At 37.0% G+C, this 24,752-nt stretch overlaps 1 pseudogene; it reads right to left on the bottom strand.

Moving 5' to 3' along the window:
• Positions 1-10,765: 10,765 nt before the first annotated feature.
• LOC149232905 (cyclin-dependent kinase B1-1-like) lies at positions 10,766-24,193 on the bottom strand (annotated as a pseudogene).
• Between the last annotated feature and the right edge of the window lie 559 nt (positions 24,194-24,752).

The raw sequence follows: 24,752 nt of genomic DNA, 5'->3' as shown, positions 1-24,752 counted from the left end.
TGACGTGGAAGGAATCCCTTCATCCGGCTCCTCAATGAGACTCTTCTGGATAGCGACGAGTTGGCCACTGCTCTTGTCCCTTGCCTTGTACACCTTCCCATAAGTGCCCTCTCCTACCTTCTGGAGTTTCTCAAACCTATCCATGGCGGATATATTCAGTAAATTGCTGAAAAAAATAGAAATACACTACGGATGTCTTGAGAGGCCCCTCTGCAATGAATCTTTCTCATCCACAATCACAGAATATTTCTCTTCACTCCAATCCACGGGTGATTCAATAAAATAAGTACGAAGCTAGTCAGCTCATTTATATTGTTACCATGTAACCGTTGTGATTTGTTCAGCTAACCATATTTATTTAAATATGAAATCTGGTTTCAACGGTAACCAACTTCTACGAATTTAGAGCAACATTATAATGGTTCGTTATAAATCAAAACATTTTTTTTTCCCTTTCTGACTTGGTGAATAAATGGGCTTTTATAGTTAATATTGAACTAACTTGATTAGGGTTATCGTAATTTGTATGAAGGGGCTGCTAAACCATTATTTGGGGAAGTAATGTGATGGTAAAATTTTTATTTTTCTATTTAAAAAATGATATATAAAATATATATTTATGAAGGGTTATAAATTCTAACAATTATTTTAATGTTGTGATGTTGATTTTTCACGAAGAGTAATTTAATAAATTTAATATTAAAAATTATAATTATTATTTAATTTATATCTATGAGGCAACATTATAAGTTCAGTGCTTATAAACCAACCTTATAAGTTTTTAGTGAGGACTTGCTATGATGGTGAATCTTATATACTTTACATCATGTATTTATGGAATTACATTTACAATGTGCTATTTTTAAATATAATACTTATATATAACGTCTTTTTATTAACAAAAATGTGTTATAATAATTTTAAGTGTTGTAACTTTACATATTTGATTCTCGAATATTTTGTAAGAAAATTTTAAATTTCTAAATTAAATAAAATAATCTTTCTTTAAAGTAGTGGACTTCATTTTTTTAAGAATTTCCATGAATCTCTTAATATCATGCATGCATTTCAAAAATTCTTATAAAGGTTTTTTGTTTTTGTTTAGCACACATGGAGTTTAGGGTTAAGTGACATATTGCTATGAAAATGAAGGACAATGAAGCCTACCAAGCTCGAAATTTTAAAGTTGTAGCAACTACTGCCGTCCCTTATACACAAAAGCTCTTAAATTTTGTAGTGAACTTCGAAATTTTAAAACTACAGGGACTATCATCATCCCTTACACACAGAAGCTCTTAGATTTTGTAGTGAAGCATGACTTTCCTAGACCTTAGACATAAAGCCTCATATTCTTATTCTTAAATTTGGGGATAAAAGCATTCCTTCTAATTATAAGGCCATTATGATTGGCCCCGGTTTGTCCTAATTGTATGGAATTAATTTGGAAAATGAGAATAGCTTTTGCATATAAAGCCATGATAAAGGAGCTAAAACCCTTGATGGGTTTCATAGATACCATACAGCTATAGATCACTTTATTATTCTTAGAATTAAGTAGGAGTACTGCAATAATAAATCCCATCTCTTATGATATTTCACGAACTTTAGAAAAAAATTAAATGTCATTACCACACAAAATTTTAAAGTGGTTAGAAGAGATGAAGGTCCCTTTTGGATTGGGAGTTGTTTTGACAAGGTTGTATGTGTTAGGTAAACTTAGAGAAATAGTCGAAGTTCCTTGTTCAAACAATGTTGGTTTCAAGCACGCGGTTCTACTTACCCATGGATTGCATGTAATGAAGTCTTTAAAAGACTTTGGAGGACTTCATTTCTATAGGGTAGGGATGTGAATGTTGTAGGCTCACTTGGTTGGATTTGGCCCAGGGATGCATTGCATATTTTATTAGTTGGTTTTTTTGAAGATTTGGGTTTTAGGGGATAAACATTGTTTTTATGTCTTCTCTTTTGTTTCTAGTAAAATTTTCTCTTAGTTAATTTCTCTTAGTAATTCTAACATGGTATTAAAGACTAATGGTTGATAAGATGGCTAGGTGCAAGGGAACAATATTGTCAAAATCGTAGGACCACTTAAGAAGTTGTGATAGGTGTTAAAGAAAAAAATTGATCTCCATCAGGAGCTCAAGTGAGTTTCAGGCACTTGTGTGAGAAAAGTGAGTATAATCAAGATCAATCTTGAAAACTATTGGCACTAGGGTTGAGTTCCCTAGTAGCATTATACCAGTTCTTGAATCTATCTACATGATCCCGTCTGGAATGCAAATATTATGAGTTAAAATTAGCTCTCTTGTAGTGAGTAGCTATAATATTCTTAGGGTCATATGTGCGATAGTTCATGATTACAAAGCGATTCCCCTTTAAATCTTCAGCCTCTGTCTCTACTTTCTTGAAGTTTTCTACCACATAGGCTCTGATGACAAGAGGGAAATATGGCCACGGTTTCTTCTTCCCTTTGAGTAGTACTTTCGAGAAACCTTGTAGCATCTGGTAACACACTTCCCACAAAAGCATTTTATCTATGGTGAACCTCAAAACAACATGCAGGGCCTTATAGGAATCGAAAAGTCTAATAAATGTACCCTCTTGGATCGGGAACCAAACCTTGACAATAGTTTCCATGGCCCTCTTCGATATACAAGGTGACTCTTCTATGAACAGTTGTTGATATAATGGGGAAATAAAAGACTCAGAACTGACATCAACCATAGCATTATAGGCTGTGTCCCAGAAAATCTTGTAATGATGGTGCACTAGGATGTTTGCAAATGTATCCAAATTGTAGCTATAGCTGTCGAACTAACACCTTACACAAACTACGTCTAGAAGGTATGAGGCCATATAGAATTCTGGTGGCTGATCTGGGTCGGGCTTCTTTGTAGCAATGATGTTCATCCTTAGGGCTGACACGAGAACGTTGGCCTAGTTGAAAACTATTCCTCAGGTGGCGACAACGTACATGATAGGGACCCATGTACAGTGGAACACATCACAATCTGCTTTCCCATATAAGTGGTTCATCATGGCGGTGATCAGTTGATAAACCTTCCTCAATTTGTCTGTCTTGTAGACCTTGACTGTACTAACCTGGAACATGGATAGGTCTTGCCACCATTCCCTAAGGATGTCTTTGGTAGGAGTCATGAAGTAGGAGAGCCACCAGGTGTTGAAATTTTCCTGTTTCTCAGGGAGCTTGTAGTAAGTAGCAATGTCTATAGAGGAGATTGTTGCTAAGGGTACACCAGTATGGTCCCTTACTATCCATGAATCCATGTCTGTTCTTTGAATGATCCAGTAAATGGTTTTAGCACACGGGAAAACTAGAGGGTGTGATGATATCTTATGGAGCTTGGACCTTTTGACATTTAGGTACACAAGGAAGTCCTCCTAGGTCTCTGGTATGTCTAGCTTGGAGAATGCCTCATATATGCCATACGAGGAAAGTCTTATGCTTTTATTAATGTTGCAGGTTGTGTCTCTATAGATAGGGGTTTCCTCGTACTACTGAAGTTCCTATGAACTACTCCCAAATCTCTTACGAGCAGACCTTGTAGTAGGAAGTGCCATCTTGTCTTTGAAAGAGGAGATGGAGATGCAGTCGAGATCCCATGACACCTCACATATAGAGAAAACAATCCCATCAGGAGAGAGATGACATGAGAATAAAAGAGAGTCCTAAAGACAAATAGTAGCTTTTGAAGGATGAGAGAGGGTTTTTTGGCAAGTCATAGGGGACCCACGGAGTAGGTTGCAACCTAGTGACTAAGTAGGTTAAGCCTTAGGGTACAAAGTCGCAAAGGTCACAAGTCACAATGGTTGCAAGGTTGCGGGACTTAAGGTTGAAAGGGTCACGGGAATTAAAGTCGCAAGGGTCACAAGGGTCACAAGGGTCACATAAATTTTCCTATCGTGGCCTTAGGTCATGTGACATGTGTTTTGGGTTAGTTGAGGAGATGAATGTTGCATTAAAGGGGCCTCTGGAACTCCTCAGGGTCAAATGGATCAACTTTCAAGGGAAGAAGGTTAGCTCAGAGACACAAAGAGGTGTGAGGAAAAGTGATGGAGGATCACAAAGCTAAAGAGTCATTCATTCAAGACATATGGGATAAAAGAGATTAAATTATGGATAAAACCCCTCAGGCTTGGAATTTTCAGGGTCAGGGATGAGGAGGATGACACCTGAATAGAAAAACTAATTGTTGGGGAAGCGAAAAGGTTTCCTATTGGGAGAAATCATGCACATCACCTAATGACAGAGCCTCCTTGCCTTTCATGCGACCAAAGAAACGTTACAAATGAGAGGGTCATGGCTGCTATATATAACTTTCTTCACCCATGTGGGGGTCTCATGGGTCGCAAGGACTGAGTTGGGGAGATGTGTGAACTATATGACTTTGCAACCCAAAGGTTTCTAGGTCACATGGGTGGGTGATTAGGCCTTTGTGACCTTTGCGACCTAGAAACTTCCTGGTTTCCTGGTCACATATGTTGCGATGGTTGCAAATCTCGCTAGGCTGACTCATGTGACCTATGTGACTCCACAGGCTGGCAAGGCTGCATGGATCGTACAAGTCATAGGAGAAGAAAAGGTCTCATCATGGTGTTGTGACTGGATGACTTGGACCCGATTAAGGAATTAGCTTGGCTAGCGAAGAAGAGACTTAGGTTATTTTGACTCTCTTCTAGTTTTGTGAGCTCCTCAATAGACTCTAAGGATGAGAGGAAACTCTCTAAAAGTTAAGGGGCTCCTAAATTTTGAAGAGTTCAATATTTTGGAGGGGTTCTTCTAGCAGTTACAACAATTGACGATTCACTGGGATAACTCTAGGATCTTGAAATGTATTATGGCCTAGCTTAAGGCAGATCTCAAAGGGTGTTGTTTCACAAATTTGTGGGTCCCATTGATTATTCCGGGGCTTTCGTTAACATTGGTCAGCTATCGCAAGTTGCTAAAAACTTGGCCTTTAACACATAGAAAATGATATCAATTATTACTAGTTCAGGGAGGAAAGGAAGTTAAAATAATGATATGAGATTTAAGGATTTTTGGTATAATAGGTATGGTACTTTGGTGTTTCTCCACTACCAGCGAGCCTGAACAGTACCCCAATGAAGTCACTACTGAGAATTCACAAACATTTCTCCACTGCGAGAGAGCCTAGATAGTACCCCGGTGAAGTCATTGCTTCACGTCTTTGCGCATGAAGCATTTATTAGTTCTTTAGCCCTTATTAGTTAATTGATGTGCTCATTGGCACTTATTTATCTGTGCTTATTTGAACTTATTCATGTGCCTATGTAAGCCTGGGCAGATGAGGCAACCCATCTTATTTGATTTGCAAAGAGGTTGCTTCTAGTTTTTTAAACACCTTATTGTTTTCCTGAAATATTTGTGTTCCCAAAGAGATTTCTTTAGCTTCCCCGACTCCCAACCCAACGAGTGAGCTAGAACATCGCACAATTAAGGCTGAGTCAGTAGTTGGGATAGGTTGGCACGAGATAGGGGACGAGTTCCCCACTACGGTAAGTTTCAATAATCTATTTTGGTCACAGGTTAAGGTTTGGTAAAATGAAGGTTCCAAAGAGAAACCATATGAGCTAGAGTACAGGGCCACTTCAAACTCAACCCGAAATCCCAAACTTTTATTCTAAGAAAAATAAAATCCATAAAGAATTGAAAAGATGAACTAACAAGAAAGAAAGAACAACAGAGAACTATAATACAATGTGTGTTAGAAGGCACGAGAGCCGCTAGGTGAAGTAGAATTTGAGATCTTAGTCATTCACAGGAAGGTGTTCAACCCACCCCCCCAAAGTTTTCAACTTATAGGTATGTTTTTCAATTTTATCTTTGACTTGGAAAGGACCAATCCATAAGGGTTGGAACTTGATGTGTTTTCCCTTGTCCTCATGGGCCATATCCCACTTAAGAACTAGGTCTCCTACATAGAATTCATGGGTTCCTACGGATTTGTTGTCAAACCACCTCTTAATTTGGTTTTAGTAAATGACAAACCCTGGTCTTCAGTCTTTCCTCTTCCAATCTAAGGAGCGGGTCGATGTAGTTTTGAATGGTAGGGCAAGGGGAGCCTTATGATTCTTACGAGATTTAGAGGGAAAATAATTAGAGGTTTGGTGGTAGGATGGCTTATTTCCCATAAACTAGAAAGTAGGGGGATGTCCGGAAGGATGGTTTGGACGTAACACGGTCGGCCCACAAGGAATTACTGAGGGCATTGTTCCAATTTCTTTGTTGGGACAACAAGTTTTTCTTGAGGATGAAGATGAGGTTTTTATTGGCAGATTTTGCTAGGCCATTCCCATGAGGATAATAGCTGGCCGAATGTTTTAAAACAAGGTTGTTCTCTAAGGAAATACAATACAACTTTAAATATAAAAAATATCTAGCATTGTCAAGAAAAAATGAGGTTGGGACAATGAACCTGGCCATGATATATTGATTGACGTAAGATATTACCTCATCGTTGTTGATTTTCCGTAGCAGAATTTGTTCAACGCACCTGGTGAAATAGTCAGTGGATGTGAGTATATACTTGTGCTGCTTTGAAAATTTTAGCATGATCTCTCTAATGACATCCAACCCCCATTGTTGGAAAGGCTCTTCTACCACTAAGGGTTGGGGAGGGCAATATGATCGAGATTTCCTTCCTACGTGCCTCTGACAGATGGGGCACTTCTGAGCATAAGTATGTGCGTCCTTGAAGAGTGTGGGCTAGTAGAACCCTACTCACATCATCTTCTGGGTGGTGGTGTCACCAACATAGTGGCCCCCTGTTGGTCCATCGTGCAACTCTTTCAATACATGTTGGGCCTCGACATATTCCAAGCATCTTAGTAGCATGCCAAGGTGGTGTTTTCTAAATAGGTTATCTTGAACCATTTGATATGAAGAAACTTTGAGCCTTATTTCTCTCTTCTTCTTTGCAGACAAAGTAGGTGGTACGGTCCCTTGCCCTAGGTATTGCTTCAGGTAAGAGTAACATGATGAGGGTTCATGATAACTAAGTAGTCCATTCTGTTACATTTTGATTTCATGCGCCCAACCTTCTGCCTTCTCACCTTATTGATCTACAACTACAATAGTTAGTTTTCATAGCCCATGCCCTTTTACCATGTGCGAGGATTTGAACTCCAAATCATATTCCTGGAGGGAAGTTATCTAGTTGTCTCTCTTCTCACCAGCTCTTGTTGGATGAAGAGTCACCTGACAGCTCAATGTAGAACCATTATTATGACGTGGATCTTGAGAATGTACGGTGTGAAATGTTTCACTTCCTTGTAGACCAGATACATTTTCTTATCTATGTGAGGGTAATTGAATTCTACACCTTGCAGTCCCACACTCATGAAATATATAGGACGTTCATCATTGTTGCTATCCTTTTGTGTGAGGACTCTAGCTAAAGGCGAATTTGAGGAAAAATTGTATAAGATGAAAGCCCTGCTGAAGTCTTGGCTGAAAAGGGAAGGGACCTCAGCTATAGATATATTGATGTGATTGAAAGCCTCCTTTTCTTCTTGGTTCCATTTCAACGCTGAATCTTTCTTGATCATGTTCTACACTGGCTTAATAAATTAGGAAAAATTTGAAATAAATTTGTGAAGGAAATTGGTTTTACGAAGGAAAGATTGCATACCGCTTTTGTTGCTTGGAGGAGGAATATGTGCTATAGCTTTCCTGCGGTCCAAATTGACAGTGATTCTATCTTTGGTGACGATATGCCAAAGGAGAATTCCCTTGGAAACTACAAATATGATTTTCTTAGGGTTAAGAGAAATCCTATATTTCTGGAACCGTTCAAAAATCTACTTCAAATCGTGGGGGTGGTCAAACCTTATTTTTGAAAAGTTAGTGACATCATCAAGGTAAACCACCCTAGTTTGGCGCATTTAACCCATGAAAGCGATGTCCATTGCTCTTTAGAATTTTCCATCGACACTGATAAGTCTAAAAGGCAAGAGATGGAATGCAAATGTTCCCCACTTCATCCTGAAGGTCATTTTAATCTGATCTGGTTCACCTACAAGGACCTTATTATAGCCAGAGAAGCCATCAAGGAAGGAAAATATTCTGACCCTGAGATGGTTTGGAGGATCTATTCCATGGAGGGGATTGGGTAATTGTCTTTGTTTGATGCTTGCTTGAGGTTTCATAAATCGATGCATAAATAGATCTTGCCAGACTTTTTCCATATTAGGACAAGGTTTGACTATTACATTTCAAATTTTTACTATGTATTTCAACAGTAAAATATTTTAGTTTTTTCCATGTATCAGCATCTTGTTGTTGGATATTGATCATCTTTTTTTATGTTTGATCTGTTTTTCTTCTAACTGTATGCTCTATTGCTATATTAAACTCTGTTTTAATAGTTATTGTCTCTGTGTGAAATATTTCTTCTGCTCTGTGATAATTGTTTTCTTCTTCTAAATAAAGGATTTTGAATAGATTTCCTTTCAAATCTTGGAGTAAATAGGTTTTGTGACTAGTATCAAAACTGTTTATCCAAGCTTTCTAGTCTTCTGATAATCACCTGCAAAATAAAACAATTTAATAAGACACAGGGTGGTAGGGAGGTGATTATGGCTTTATTTGATCTGATAGGTCTGTGGATAGAATCCTAGCAGTGTTGTGAAGGTAATCGGAGGTTGAATAAGGTTGGAGAGGTTCAGGGTGACACTGGAAGGGTTATGTGGGTTTTGATGTGTAAATGGGCAAAAGGAGTGAAAATGAGTGTCTTTGGTGTTTTAATGGGTAACTTTTTGAATTTGGTGCAGAAACTCATATTATGAATAGTCATGGTTTCAGCTTTGGCGAGAAGGTGGTTTAGGGGGCCGTCACACCTCTTTTGACTGATGGGCGGTATTTTTTGGAGAGCACACGAGTTAATGTGGAGTCACCACGTAATCACAAGGGGCCCAAGCAAAACCATGAATCTCCCGCGCTCTTGGGCCTTTAAAGGTCAGAGATCGGGAGCACACGATATGGCTGTGGGTCGTAGGATCTGGGGGTGCAAGATTGAACGACTATCATGCGGTAGAGTTGCATGGAGGGTGACCAACGGAGATTTAGTGGGGCCCGGGAGATAATTACATTTAACATGTAATTATTTAATGCATAAATAGTGTGAGTTAAAATTATAATGAACGGGTTTAAGGAGCGGGACCAGGGTTTATGTCTGGAGGGGTTTGTTAACTACACCGAGGGTAATGGGTTTATATCGAGTAAAAAGTGAATATGCACAATTAACTTAAATAAAGTGGGAGGGAGAGAAAACTTAGAGTAAAGGGGTTTTATGGGGTAAAAGGGATTATGTCGAGAAAAGTGAATTGCAGAGTTAATAAAGTAATGCGAGGGCAAGGGGGGGGATTAAAACTTAGGACAAGGGGGGTTTTGTGCGTTTTTGTGGGTTTTTAGGGAAATTAATAAGGGGAAAATGATTTTTTCAAAGGGGAATGGGTTTCAGACTAGGGAAAAGGGGTTTTGGGTTGGGAAATAACTTTTGGAGGGTAATTAACTAGAGAAATGTGTGAAACCAAGGGGCAAGGGTGAAAATGAAGGAAAAAGGGGTATTTTAACAAAAAACGATGGGATAATGTGGAAATTAGTAAGTATGTAGGGCAGGGTGAAACGAAATGAGGGGAAGTTAAGTAAATAATCTTGTAAACCTAATTCCACTTCCATAACTATTCCTACACACTGAAACATATAGTTAAGAATGATAAATGTGCTTATGCTTCAACTAGCTTTATACTTATACAACCTTTCTTCTACTTACCCTCTTACTTATCCTAACATTTTTTCTTTAATTAGTTGGGTGCATTTAACCTAGCAGACCCTTTATTTCCTTTTTCTTTTGAAAAGTAAACTATCTAATTCTAACCTTATATCTTCCAATGGCTCAGATTAAGCTTGTGAGCACATTTTATTTCTCTACCTAACCACTGATTTGCCAAGATTAAACAGATTGGCCATATCTTTATTCTCTATCTATAAACATGAAATTTAAAGCATGAAGTAGTCAACATTAAATAGTTTGAATATCATGGATTGTGGCATTTATGACAAGCTACACACAACCATTATTTTGTACATAAAAGTAAAAAAATAGTGGCACTTGGACTTGCACACTTTCATGATCTGTTTTTTGTTTGGGGTTCATATTTGTTCACTTTTTATTTTTTATATTTTTGTATTCTTTTTTTCCTTTGATATTTCTTTTAGGACATACCCTCTTTACATCTTTTAATTTTTTAATATGGAAAACATTTGCAAAAAAGAAAAGTTATGTACAATATTACAAGACTTAACATATTCAATTCAAAATTATGAATCCTATTATTATAGGACCCTAACAGATGGAAATAAGTATGTGTGTCGCATATAAATTTCAAAGGTTTCATCGTTAGAAAGAGAATCCATTCAAATTTGAACATCATATCCTACAACCACCGATATGTCAAATTTATGGAAACATACAAGTACTAACATATCACACAAAATTTGGGAAAGGGAATTCAAAATAAATCTGATCATGATGAGTGAGAAATATTTTTCATATATTAACACATCAATGAAATATTGAGTACCATAAACTACAACTGTAACATCTATTTGCCTTTCCAAACAGAGGATGTAATATCCAGTCAAGATAAAAATAACATAATTGTTGAAAATACTTGTTCAAAATGACTTTGGTAACAAACATAAATATTGAGATATGAAAACTCATAATTGGGTCTTGTCTAGATCATCAAAATAAGGATGATTCAAGGCCGCCATTGTTGAAATCTTGTTTGCGGGATTGCACTGCAACATTTTCTGCAAAACATTATGAAATGTCAGTGTCTTAATATGTTCAATGTGAATAAGACTTTAAAATATGTGACAAATATCGTGGATTTGAGAGATAATGAGAACATACACTAAGAAGATCAAGGCCACTACAAGATGAATTTGGAACTTGCAAAGAGAGGCTCATAGGTTTCCATTTAGGATATTCATTCCAATTCTTGAGACTTTTAACTCTAGGCCACATTTTCTCAGTTGGCATTCCAAAAATCCTTTACCTCAGAAATGTAATTGAAGTAAGTTTTTTATGTGATTTAATGAGATTCAAGGGAGTTAAAAAAAAAAATCCAAACCACTTCACAACCATACCTGAAGATATAAATTGGTTATTCCATTTCTGAATCCCCACTGAAAAGTGATTGTCCTCTCATCATTTCAGCTAAAAATATCAAGATAACAAGTTGTATATCAATTCCATAGAAGAAAAATTGGGAATACTTATGAAAATGAAAACACCCTTCTCAATATTTATTCACTCACTGAAAATACATCCAATAGACCAAATATCCACAAGAGTGGAATAGTGGGTGGATCCCAACAATATCTTTGGGGCCCTATACTATAGGTTGACAATCTGCAAATTTATAGATAGGATGTTATATAAAATGTTTAACTAATAACCAACAACTTAAATAACATGAAAACAAATGATGCCCACTTTATGGAATGGGAGAGAATTTCATGACAAACCTCATGGGTGTAACTCTTCACATGCACACTATATGATCTCGCATGTCCCAAATATGCAATTTTAAGCAGGCCTTTACTCTTTTAAACCAAAATATTTTGTAGTTTTAGATCCGTGAATAAAATCAATTCATGACAATATTGCAAACTAATTTGAGCTCACAGAACCCCAAAGGTTTAAATTCAAAAAATCCTAATTTGTGTGATTTCATAACATAATATAAATGAATGTGGAAGTTAAATATAGTATTTTAATATGCACAACTCATAATTTTTCACCTGTGCATGACACCGTGGGAGTGACAATGAACTACTCCCTTGCATAGTTTACACATGAAACTCTATACTCCAGCACCCATATACAAAAATTAGAAACCTGTCTTTGCAAAAATATCAGCACAATGGAATAATGAGAATGAAAGCATAGAAAAAAGTATCTTAATAATTGTTTAGATTCTCTTCCGGATCCATCGCATAAGATTCTTTTCCATCGACGTTTCGAACTAGCAACGATGGTTCATCTTCAGGATGTGAAGATGAACCATCATTGCTGGTTTGAAACGTCGATGGAAAAGAATCCTTATGCGATGGATCCAGAAGAGAATCTAAACAATGATGTAACTCACAGAAACCTCAAAGACAAGATCTTAATAATTTTTGGTGGGAGAGGATGATGATATTCCAAGAATTTTTTGAGATATGTGTCATGGTACTCAAAGACAAGGTAAAGATATGATTTTCCATTCTTCATCACATTGTCCACACAAAGCAACCCGAAATTCCCAATATAACTCCCTGTTGAACAAGTAATTTAGAATTATATTAAGGCCTAATGTTGAAATCACATTATAACTAAGGTAATGATTAAATAAAAATAAATGAAGATAATATCTACAAGAAATTTCTTTCTAAGAAAGACAATAGTTTGCAGATCCATGACATTTGAAATAATAATTAAACATTGGTTACTTTCTGATGAAAGTTATAGAGACAGAACAAGCAAAGAAGCAACCATTGGAATCTAAACAATGATGTAGGCGTTCCTTATGTGAATTCAAAATCGTTACAGAAATAGAAATAGAAAGTGGGAAACTCTCAAGGCCGAAGCGACTGAGACTCGAAATGCGAGGGTGGAAATAAATTCAAGAACCTACCAAAATATGTGGAGGGGATTGTAAAGGGAGAAACGTTGTGAGCCCTGAGATATATAGATCCTTGTTCTTCCAGATGCTTACACAACCACAACATGCAACAGGGAAAAAAACAAAATATTTTCACTTTAATTGTTAGGTCCCTATAATACTAGTGATTCCCCAATTACTATTTTCATTGTATCCCTTATTGTTATTATTGTGCCCCTATTGTCCCCATATAATATTAGTGTGCCCCATAGAAACCCACTATTGTTATTATTGTGTCATTATGTTATTACTATTATGTCGAATTGATTATATGATGACCCCTTAGACTCCTATATATAGAAGGGAGGTTTAGTCATTTGTATCATCCAAAAAACTTTCATTCGTGTAATGTAAAGGAGGCTTCCCCCTTGAAGAGGCTTAATTCTAAGGTGTTGATATATCTTTTCTATCTTTTTGTGAGTTGGTTTCCTAACATTTGGTATCAGAGCTTTGGATTCTAGGGTTTCGTGGTCCAAACAGGTCATCGTGGAATTTTCACTATAATTTTTTTTTTTCCTGTGACGTTTCAAAAGCTAAAAAAAAAAAACATTTGAGCTAAAATCATTCTAAACTTCGGGTCCAAGTTTCTGAGCTTGTGTCGCTATATTTTCAGAGATATGATCTGACGAAGTTAGCATTTTTGCAGACTCCTGAATTACATTACAAAAAGGTGACTTGGGGAAAATCATCATAACTTTTGTCCAAAGGATCATATTGAAATTTTGTAAGAAGTTTCAAAATGAATACAAGCCATAGTTTTCTTTATATTAGTTTCAGGTACTAAGTTTGCACTACTGACACATGGAACTTCACACAAGTTTGCTCTACTAAACTAGTCTATAATGACATTAGCATGGGAGATTTGGCATAACTATTACTTGGAGAATCTAATCTTGATTAGACTGGCAAGGTTATAAATAGGACTAAAAGGGCTAATGCAGGACGTGATTTCAGATATTCAAGATCTGTAGCTACATAGATACAACAGATTCAATATTGAGCTCTTACAAAATGAAAAAAGGTGTGTAGTTTTTTTTTTTTAATTTTGCATAAGATTTGTTTGAAAAAATTAAAAGGGAATAATGAAGAATTATTAGCATTAATTGATGCCTGAAAAAAGGAAAATGGAAACACCTAGTAAGAAACCTGAAAGCTCTAGCATGACTCGTGAAGAAGAGGAAGAAATGCAACATGATATATCAAAATTACAAGACCAAGTACAACAAATTTCACTCTCACAAAAGTTAACTGAAGCTAAGATGGATGGCATGGAAGCCAAGATGAATGGCATGGATGCTAATATGGAAAAATTGAAGATAAATTTGAATAAGTTGCTACAAGAAATGGTTACTAATGGTGAAGCAGTAGTAAAGGAAACTCATGATGAGGACAAAAGAAATGTTAATCATGATTTCATAGACTCTAATGTTGGATGGAAGACCCACCATGTTCCAAAAATAAATATGATGAATTTTGATGGCAAGGATCCTGGAACATGGATACTATAGATGGAGCAATTTTTTGATCTCCATAATGTGCAAAACACACAAAAGGTACATATTGCAACTTTATATTTGGAACCAAATTAGTTTGTATGGTATCGATGGCTTTGCTCTTGTAAAAAAATTATCACTTGGGCAATTTTTATGGAAGAAATGATAGCACATTATGAGGATACAAAAAGCAACACCTTTTTCAACCAATTGATAAATATCAAACAAAAGGGTTCAATGATGGAGCACATTGAGGACTTCCAAAAATTAAACCTAAAGGTAAAAGATATTCTGATGCATTCATACGGACTTTAAAGGATAATATCCAACATGAGCTTCACCTTTGGGAACCTAATTCATTGGAGAAGGCATTCAGGTTAGAAAGAAAAATGGATAGCAAAATTATGGCAACCAGGAAGCCTACCACTCACAACTATAAACATGGAAGTGTTGTTGCCCCTAGCCTTCCACAACCTGCAAGGCTAACACCACGACAATTGGAAGAACAAAGATAAAAATGGCTTTGTTACAGTTGTGATAGAAAATACACTAAAGGTCATAAGTGTGCTCAGAAGAAATTATTCTACATATATTGTGAAGAGGAGGAAGAAAAAAAATAGGAAATGTCAAAAGAAGAGGATATACTCCAGGAACAAACACTAGATAAAGAAGAAATGAATCTGACCATATCTTGTAATGCATTGGCTGGAATTACCACTCCTCAAACTATTAAGATAGAAGGACATATCAATAAGAAAAAGGTAATAGTGTTGATTGATTCAGGAAGTACCAATAATTTTATTCATTATAAGATAGCCAAGGAATTGAATTGCTTCCTATATCTAGCACTAGATTTTCAAGTGATGGTTGCAAGTGGAGGAACCATAAATTGCTCTAGAAAGTGTCATAATATCAAGCTATCCATGGGAGAATATGTATTGAATAGCCCAATGCTTTCCATTCCAATGGGTGGTGTTGATGTTGTTGGGATGTGTTATATTCTTTCCACGACTAGCCCACGTAGTTAACCAGGGATTTGGGGGGAGGTCACTGGGCATTTGAGGTGTACCCATTTTTGACCCTATGTTAGGTTGGGTGGACCCACCTATGGTTTTGTGCATGATTTTCGCACATGTTTTTTGGACGCGATGGTATTTCAGTCCATGGTATTGGACGCAATGGTTTTCGGTCCATGGTATTGGATGCTTCATCATGTATAAATATGTATTGTAACATTGAAATGAACACAATGAAAAATCAAGTTGGTATTCTCAGTTTTGGGATCCAGGGAAAAATATCTGTGTATATGTGTTTTATGTGTTATGCTCTCACATTGTTTATTTTCTGTGTTTTAGAATTTGTGTGCAGGTAATTTTTGTACAGGGTTAAAACCTACATTTGGTATCAAAGCAATTTTGGCTTCAAGGGGATGCCTTTGTCGTTGAGGGGTTGCGCTCGGGCTTGTGGTAGACCTTGTTCAGTGGGAAATCTGCGAGATCGATTATAGTGGTGAAAGAAGATGGGAAGCATTGGAAAGACAAAGATCGAGAAATTTAATGGTCTAAGTTTTGAGTTGTGGAAACTCAAGATGGAGGATCTATTGATGGATAAAGATTAGTGGATCGTGGTAGATCTGGGTACTAAATCAACGGGAGTGTCTGATGAAGAATGGAAGAAGTTGGATCGGAAGGCAAAGAGCACAATATGATTGTGTGTCTCAGATTCAGTATTGCTGAATGTATCAGGGGAACCTACGGCGAAGGCTTTGTGGGACAAGTTAGGGACTTTGTACCAATCTAAGTCTCTAGTGAATAAAATGTTCCTGCAGAAAAAGCTGTATAACCTGAGGATGAAATATGGAGACTCGGTGACAGAGCATCTGAACGTATTTAATATTGTGGTAAGTTAGTTAGCATCTGTTGATATTAAAATTTCAGATGAATATAAGTGCATCAGTTTGTTGTGTTCTCTACCAAATTCGTGGGATAGTATGGTTATTGCAATAGGTAGCAATGCAACTACCTTGCAGTTTGATGAAATAGTCTCAGCCTTGCTGACGGAGGAGATGAGATGGAAAAATATGGAGAGCCAGAATGATGATGCCTTGTCTGTACGAGGACGGTCCCAAAACAGAAACAAAAATAAGTCATTGAGTGGGAGATCTAAATCTCCAGGAAAACCTTTAAAGGAGGTGTGCTAGAAATGCGGAAAGGAAGGCCACCTCAAAAGGGAGTGTAAATCTAAAGCTCCTGACAAAGGAAAGGGATCTGATGAGGCTCCTTCTACAGAGGTGAAAACCACCTCAAATGAAGGTGGGGATGTGTACTTGGCTTCTTCATGTACACATGTAGATCATGAGGCATGGTTGATTGACTCAGGTGCATCCTTTCACTTCACTCCCCATCGAGAGTGGTTCTGTGAGTATGAGAAATATGATGGTGGTGATGTCTTCTTGGGGGATGATAGGAAGGCTAGAATCATTGGTTGTGGAAAAGTAAAGTTGAAGCTACAAGGTGGAAGGGTTAGAACACTTCCGGGTGTTCTACATATTCCTGCATTAGCCAGAAATCTTATTTCTGTTAGTAAGTTGGATTATGCGGGTGTAAAAACAGTGTTCGAGAAGGATACCTGCAAGATGATTCGGGGAGCACTGGTATTGATGCGGGGAGTTCGGATTGGAACTCTGTAAAAGCTGCAAGGTAGCACAGTTCTTGATGGGTGCAACAGTTTGTTGGTTCTTGAGAGTGGAGCAAAAAATCTAGTGGTCTCTTGAGAGAAGACCATGTTGTGGCATTAAAGGCTTGGACATATTGGAGAGAAAGGCCTTCGAATACGTCATGGTAAAGGTATGGTAGAAGGTATGAGTAATAGCTCTCTGGATTTTGATTTTTGTGATAATTGTGTATATGGGAAGCAGAATTGGGTGAGTTCCCCCTTTGGTGGTAAGAGGGCGAAACAGATATTAGATCTTGTGCACGGTGATGTGTTTAGACCTATGAAGGTTCCATCACTGGGTAAGTCTGTGTACTATGTATCATTTATAGATGACTTCTCAAGGAATACATGGATATATTTCCTTAAGAAGAAATTTAAAGTCTTTGATAGGTTTAAAGAATTTAAGGCTCTAGTGGAAAACCAGACAGAGAAGAAGATAAAGGTGCTGAGGACAGATAATGGTGGAGAGTTTTGCAGTACAGAATTTGAAGAATTCTGTAAGAAGTGTGGTATAGCATGACATAACACTACTCCATATACACCTCAGCAAAATGGAGTTGCAGAAAGAATGAACAAGACACTGATGGAAAGGGCAAGAAGCATGCTCAGTGGTGTTGAGTTAGGACAAGAATTCTGGGCAGAGATAGTGGATACTGCATGTTACCTGGTCAATAGGTCACCGTCATGAGTGTTGGAGGATAAGACTCCACAAGAAATATGGACTGGTAAGAAACTCTCTCTTTCACATCTGAGGGTATTTGGATGTGATGCATATGTACATGTTCCAAAGGAGAAACAAACCAAGTTGGATAGTAAATCTGAAAAGTGCATCTTTATTGGGTATAAGGATGGTTTAAAGGGTTATAAGCTTTGGAATCCAGTAACAAGGAAGGTTGTGTACAACCAAGATGTGGTGTTCAGAGAGGTGAAATATGTTATTAAACATGAAGTTCAACCAAAGGAACATAAGAAGATAGAGTTTGCGCTTAAGGAGGAAGAATTAGACTCTACAACAGAGGAAGAATTAGAAGATGAAGAGCCACAAACTCTGGGTGTGCGAAGATCAGTTCAAGAAAGAAGGCAGCCAGAAAGGTATAGTCCATCTACTTTCTGTTCAAATTTTGCTTTGTCTGTTACTGATGATGATCCCAAAACTGTGAAGGAAGCAATAGATTGAGAGGAAGGAAAACTTTGGAAAGAGGCCATGGTTGATGAAATGGCATCTTTGCACAAAAATGAGACTTGGGATCTAGTGGAGTTACCGGCTGGAAGGAAACCCATTGGCAACAAATGGGTGTTCAGGAAGAAGACAAATGTAGAAGGAAAAGTGGAGAAATACAAAGCTCGGTTGGTAGCAAAAGGTTATTCCCAAGTGCCGGGAATTGGTTTTGGTGATATTTTTTCTCTTGTTGCCAAGGTAACTTCTATTAGATTACTTTTATCTATTTCTGCTACTTTTTTGATTTTTACGTAGAACAGATGGATGTGAAGACAACATTTCTTCACGGGGATTTGGAAGAGGAAATCTACATGAAGCAACCTAAAGGCTTTGCGGTGAAGGGCAAGAAAGAACTGGTATGCAAGTTAAAGAAGTATCTATATGGGTTAAAATAGTCACCAAGGATGTGGTATAAAAAATTTGATACATTTATACGGGGACTTGGCTTCACCAGAAGCAACGCAGATCACTGCGTATAATTTAAATTAACTGGTGACCATGTTATTTATTTGGTCTTGTATGTGGATGATATGTTGCTAGTCGGAAATGAGAAAGAAATTATCCAGGATTTGAAGACCCAATTGTCCTCCAAATTCAACATGAAAGATCTTAGTGCTGCAAACTATATTTTGGGAATAGAAATTAAAAGAGATCGTACAAAGAGGAAGATCTAGTTAAACCAGAGGAAGTATGTTGAGACAATACTGCAGAGGTTTAATATGCAGGATAGTAAATTGGTGAAGGTTCATATTCTTGTAGGTGTGAGGTTATCTACTGAACAGTGTCCCAATACACAAGAAAAGGAAGAGGACATGTCCTGTGTTCCATATACAAGTTCAATCGGTAGCCTCATATATGCAATAGTTTGTACTAGACCAGACATTGCACATGCAGTGGGAGTATTGAGCAGGTTTATGTCAAAACCAGGAAATGAGCATTGGACAGTAGTGAAGCAGGTTTTCAGGTATTTGCGTGGCACTAGTGATTATGGTTTGTGCTACCAAGGAAGACCAGGTCTGGACAGAGTGTTGGATATTCATGGTTTTTTTGATGCAGACTAGGCTGGAGATCTGGATCATAGAAGATATACAAGTGGGTATGTGTTTAACCTGTTTGGAGGTGCAGTCAATTTGATGAGTAAGAAACAATCTGTAGTGGCACTATCAACTACAGAGGTAGAATACATGGCAGCGACTCATGCAAGCAAGGAAGCAATTTGGTTGTAGAGATTGTGTTCAAGTATGGGGTTAGTACAGGAAGCTATAAGGATAGAATGTGACAGCCAAAGTGCAATTTTCTTTGCAAAGAACCTCGCATATCATTCAAAGACAAAGCACATTGATGTTCAGTATCACTTTGTGAGGGATATGATAGAAGACAAAAAGGTGTTGCTGGTAAAGGTGGACACTTTGAAGAATACTGTAGATGCATTAACAAAATCTGTGAGCTCTGAGAAGCTCTCTTGGTGTAGAGAGACAATGGGCATTTTAGGGCTAAAAAATGACTATGCTCGCTTGTGGCCCCTTGTGGAAAGAAAACAACAAGTGGGAGAACGTTGGGATGAGTTATATTCTTTCCATGACTAGCCTACATAGTTAACCGGGTGTTGGGGAGGGAGGTCACTAGGGGTTTGAGGTGTACCCGTAACCCCACCTTATGTGGTCTGGGGCAGCGCCCTGAAAAATTTTGGTTTTGGACCCTATGTTAGGTTGGGCAGACCCACCTATGGTTTTGTGCATGATTTTTGCGCATGTTTTTTGGACGCAATGGTATTTCGGTCCATGGTATTGGACGCAATGGTTTTTGATCCATGGTATTGGACGCGACGGTTTTCGGTCCATGGTATTGGATGCTTTGGCATGTATAAATATGTATTGTAACATTGAAAGGAACATAATGAAAAATCAAGCTCGTAGTCCCAGTTTTGGGATCCAGGGGAAAATATCTGTGTATATGTGTTTTATGTGTTATGCTCTCGCATTGTTTATTTTCTGTGTTTTAAAATTCATATGCAGGTAATTTTTGTACAGGGTCAAAACCTACAGATGTTGTACTAGGAGTCCAATGGCTACAATCCTTGGGTACAATAGCTTTTAATTTTCAAGAACTTTTCATGAAATTTTGTGCGGAAGGAAAGGAAGTTGAAATAAGGGGTATTGCATGGTACTAGGAAAGATAGTCAGCTCTAACTGTATGACAAAGCTTCTAAAGAAGGAACAATGAGGTGTAATTGCACAATTATGTTTGCTAGAAGTTCCCAGACTGAAATCATCTATTTCTCCATATCCCCAAAAAGTCTTGGACAATCATTCCAAGATATTTGAGACTCCCAAAGGCCTCCCACCTATTCGTGATCATGATCATGCTATTCATTTGACTCCAGGAAGCTTTCCTCCAAACATCAAGCCATACAGATATCTCTATGTCCAAAAGAGTGAAATTGAACATATGGTTGCAGAAATGCTAGAGGCTGGTATAATTCAACCTAGTCAAAGTTCTTTCTCTGCTCCAGTAGTATTGGTGCACAAGAAGGATGGATCATGGTGCATGTGTTTGGATTATAGGGAGCTTAACAAGCTCACTATTAAAGATAAATTTCCCATTCCTTTCACTAATGAATTATTGGATGAATTGCATGGATCAATTTACTTCACCAAGTTGGATATTCGTTCCAGATATCATCAAATCACAATGAAGACTGAAGACGTTCCGAAAAAAGCATTTAGAACTCATGAGGGTCATTATGAATTTTTGGTCAGGCCTTTTGGCCTTACCAATGCACCTTCTACATTTTAGGGTTTGATGAATTCCATTTTCAAACCCTTCCTTAGAAAATTTGTGTTATTATTTTTTGATGATATACTAATCTACAAGAAGTTTTTGAAGGATCATGTTGAACATGTTGACAAGGTGCTCAAACTATTGGAGGAGAAACAATTATATTGAAAAATCTCCAAATGTTTCTTTGGAGTACAAGAGGTGTAATATCTAGGTCATATTGTATCTCATGAAGGTGTTAAGGTAGACCCTAGTAAAATTAAAGCCATTAAGGAATGGAAAATCCCCACCTCTTTTAAGCATCTGCGAGGATTTCTCAGGTTGACAGGTTATTACTGCAATTTTGTTAAAATTATGGGAGAATAGCAACACCTCTAACAACATTATTGAAGAAAGATTCATTTTAATGGAATCCAGAAGCAACAAAGGCCTTTGAACATCTTAAAGTGGCAATGTGTCAAGCACCAGTATTAGCTATGCCGAACTTCAAAAAAACCTTTATTTTGGAATGTGATGCTTTAGGAAATGGAATTGGTGATGTTTTAATGCAATATGAAAGACCCATTGATTTCAAAAGTTGTCCAATCAAAGGAAACTATTTACACAAAGCTATTTATGAGAACAAAATGTTGACAATACTGCATGCACTTAAGAAATGGCAACCCTACCTAATGGAAAGACACTTCAATATAAAAACGGATCATGATAGTCTTAAATAGTTTTTAGAACAAAGATTATATTCTGAAGGACAACAAAAATGGGTCACAAAGATGTTGGGTTATGACTTTGAAATCATCTACAAAAAATGGAAGAAAAATGTTGTGGCAGATGCACTCTCAAGAAAGGATAGGGATGTGGAAGCACTGATATGCACCATTTCTATTATCCAACCAAATTGGATAAACGAAGCAAGGGATGAATGGAAGAATGAAGAAGAAGTGTAAGAACTCATTCAAGGTTACAACAAGATCCCAATACATCTGATACATTTAGCTGGAAAAATGATTCGTTATGGTACACATATCACTTATACCTATTAAGAATTCCCAACTCAAACAAAACATTCTTATGGAACTGCACAGTTCTCCCTTAGGAGGGCACTCAGGATTTTAAAAAACTTACCATAGGGTTAAGAAGGAATTTTTTTGGGATGGCCTTAAATCAAATATTCAAAAGTATATGGCAGAATGTTTGGTTTTCCAACAAAATAAAGTTGAAAAAATTAAGACCCCAGGTCTATTACAACCTTTATCCATTCCAAGCCAACATTGGGAGGAGTTTTCAATGGATTTTATCACATGTTCACCCAAGTCTGAAGGAAAGAGTATCATCATGGTGGTAGTTGATAGACTTACCAGGTATGCACACTTTTATGCACTATTACATCCATTTAAAACTAGTACAGTTTCTACTGCATTTATGGAAACAATTCAAAAGCTACATGGAAACCCAAAGATTATTGTAAGTGACAGAGATACCATTTTTACTGGAAATTTTTGGGCATAATTATTTTGTTGTCTCAGTACTCAGTTAGCTCATAGCTCATCTTATCATCCTCAATCTGATGGGCAAACTTAGATAGTAAACAAATGTTTGGAAGGATATCTTTGTTGCTTTGTATTTAATAAACATACACAATGGGTCAAATGGTTGCCTCTGGCTGAATGGTGGTATAACACTTCCTTCCATACTGTAGCAAAAATGACCCCATTTATGGCACCTTATGGATATCATCCACCATCCATCACATCATATTTAAGAGAAAATTCTAAGGTTCAAGCAGTGGAACGCTACATCGAGCATCAACAACAAGTTCTCCAACTCTTAAAGGATAACCTCACATTGGCGCAGAATAGAATGAAACAATAGGCAAATCAACATCGCAACGAAATAAGTTTTGATGTACGTGACTGGTTATTCCTACGGATACAACTATATAAACAAATTTTCCTCAAGCAATCTAAGAAGGATAATAAATTATCACCAAAGTATTATGGTACGTACAAGGTGTTGCAAAAGATTGGTACAATGGCATACACATTGGAGCTTGCTGCAGCTTCCCGAGTTCACCCAATTTTCCATGTTTCATGCTTAAAGAAGGTTATAGGTGACAAGCTCCCAGTTCAAATAATATTTCCAGAACTTGACGAGGAAGGAAAAATCATATTGGAACTGGAAGCAGTCACAGAAACAAGAACTCGACAGCTACGAAATCAATCAATTTTGGAGTATCTCATCAAATAGAAGAACTTATCAGCTGAAGATTCCACATGGGAGGATGAGAATTTTATATAGAATCATCTAGAACTACTCAATCATTGAGGACAATGCTTTTTGGAAGGAGAGGGGCATTTTAGGTCCCTATAATAATAGTGATTCCCCCATTACTATTGTGATTGTATCCGTTATTGTTATTATTGTGCCCCTATTGTCCCCATATTGTTATTAGTGTGCCCCATTGAAATCCACCCTTGTTATTATTGTGCTGTTATGTTATTACTGTTATGTTGGCTTGATTGTATTATGACCCCTTAGACTCCTATATATAGAAGGGAGGTTTAGTCATTTGTATCATCCAAGAATTTTTCATATGTGTAATGTAAATGAGGTTTCCATCTCAAAGAGGCTGAATTCTAAGGCGTTGATCTATCTTTCGTATCTTTTTGTGAGCTGGTTTCCTAACATTAACGTAGCAATAGTAGGCATACACATGAACTGCATAGAATTTCAAAATTGATAAAATATGGATTAAAATATCGCCATTATGACAAAACAGCAAAACACCCATTTGAAAGCAACCATTGGAATTGAAAGCACAAAAAATTTACTGTCCTTTTCATCATTTCATAGGCTAAAACGATACAATAATTATAGCATATGTAGAGCCTTCTGATCATGCAACAAATCCTTGAGTACTTTCAAAATCCCAGGATTCAAATGCCATACAAAACATAATTGAAATAATTTAATCACTAGTTGTTAAATATAGGAAATAGACTGAAAAATCTGGTTCAGAGGTAAGAAAAATAGTCAACTTGACAACATAAATACTCTCGGAGAGAAATCATAGGATGGAAATTTTTGGAAACAAGGTGGAAGGAATCCCTTCATTTGGCCTCTCAATGAGACTCTCCTTGATAACCACATGCTAGCCACTACCCTTGTCTCTTGCCTTGTACACCTTCCCATAATTTCTCTCTCCCACCTTCTCGAGTTTCTCAAATCTATCCATGGTGAACATGTTCAGTAAATTTCCGAAAAAAGAAACAGAGATACACTCTTGACGTCTTCAGAGGCCCCTCTTCAATATGACTTTCTCACCTGCAATCACAGAATACTTCTGTTGACTCCAATCCATGGGTGATTCAATAAAATAAGTATGAAGCTAGTCAACTCATTTATATTGTTACCATGTAATCATTGTGATTTGTTCAACTAACCATATTTATTTAAATATGAAATCTCCCTCCAGGGGTAACCAATCTCTACGAATTTAGGGAAACATTATAATGGTTCCTTATAAATCTAAACATAATTTTTGCCCTTTTTGACTAGGCGAATAAATGACATTTTATAATTAATATTTAGCTAACTTGATTAGGGTTAATGTAATTTGCATGAAGGGTAATGTCTTATTTTTTCTGTTTAAAAAAAGCTAATTGTTTTAAAACCAATCTAAAATATATATTTATGATGGGTTATGAAGTATAACTTTTATTTTAATGTTGTGATATTGATTTTTAAGGAAGAGTAATTTAATAAATTTAATATTACAAATTATAATTATTATA

The sequence above is a fragment of the Pinus tabuliformis genome, chromosome J (genome assembly GCF_031772625.1).
Source record: "Pinus tabuliformis cultivar Carrire ecotype Pingquan chromosome J, CPIR1, whole genome shotgun sequence".
In the NCBI taxonomy this organism is placed as follows: domain Eukaryota; kingdom Viridiplantae; phylum Streptophyta; class Pinopsida; order Pinales; family Pinaceae; genus Pinus; species Pinus tabuliformis.
The sequence above is the reverse complement of the archived record's forward strand: the minus strand, read 5'-3'. Positions and strand labels throughout refer to the sequence as shown.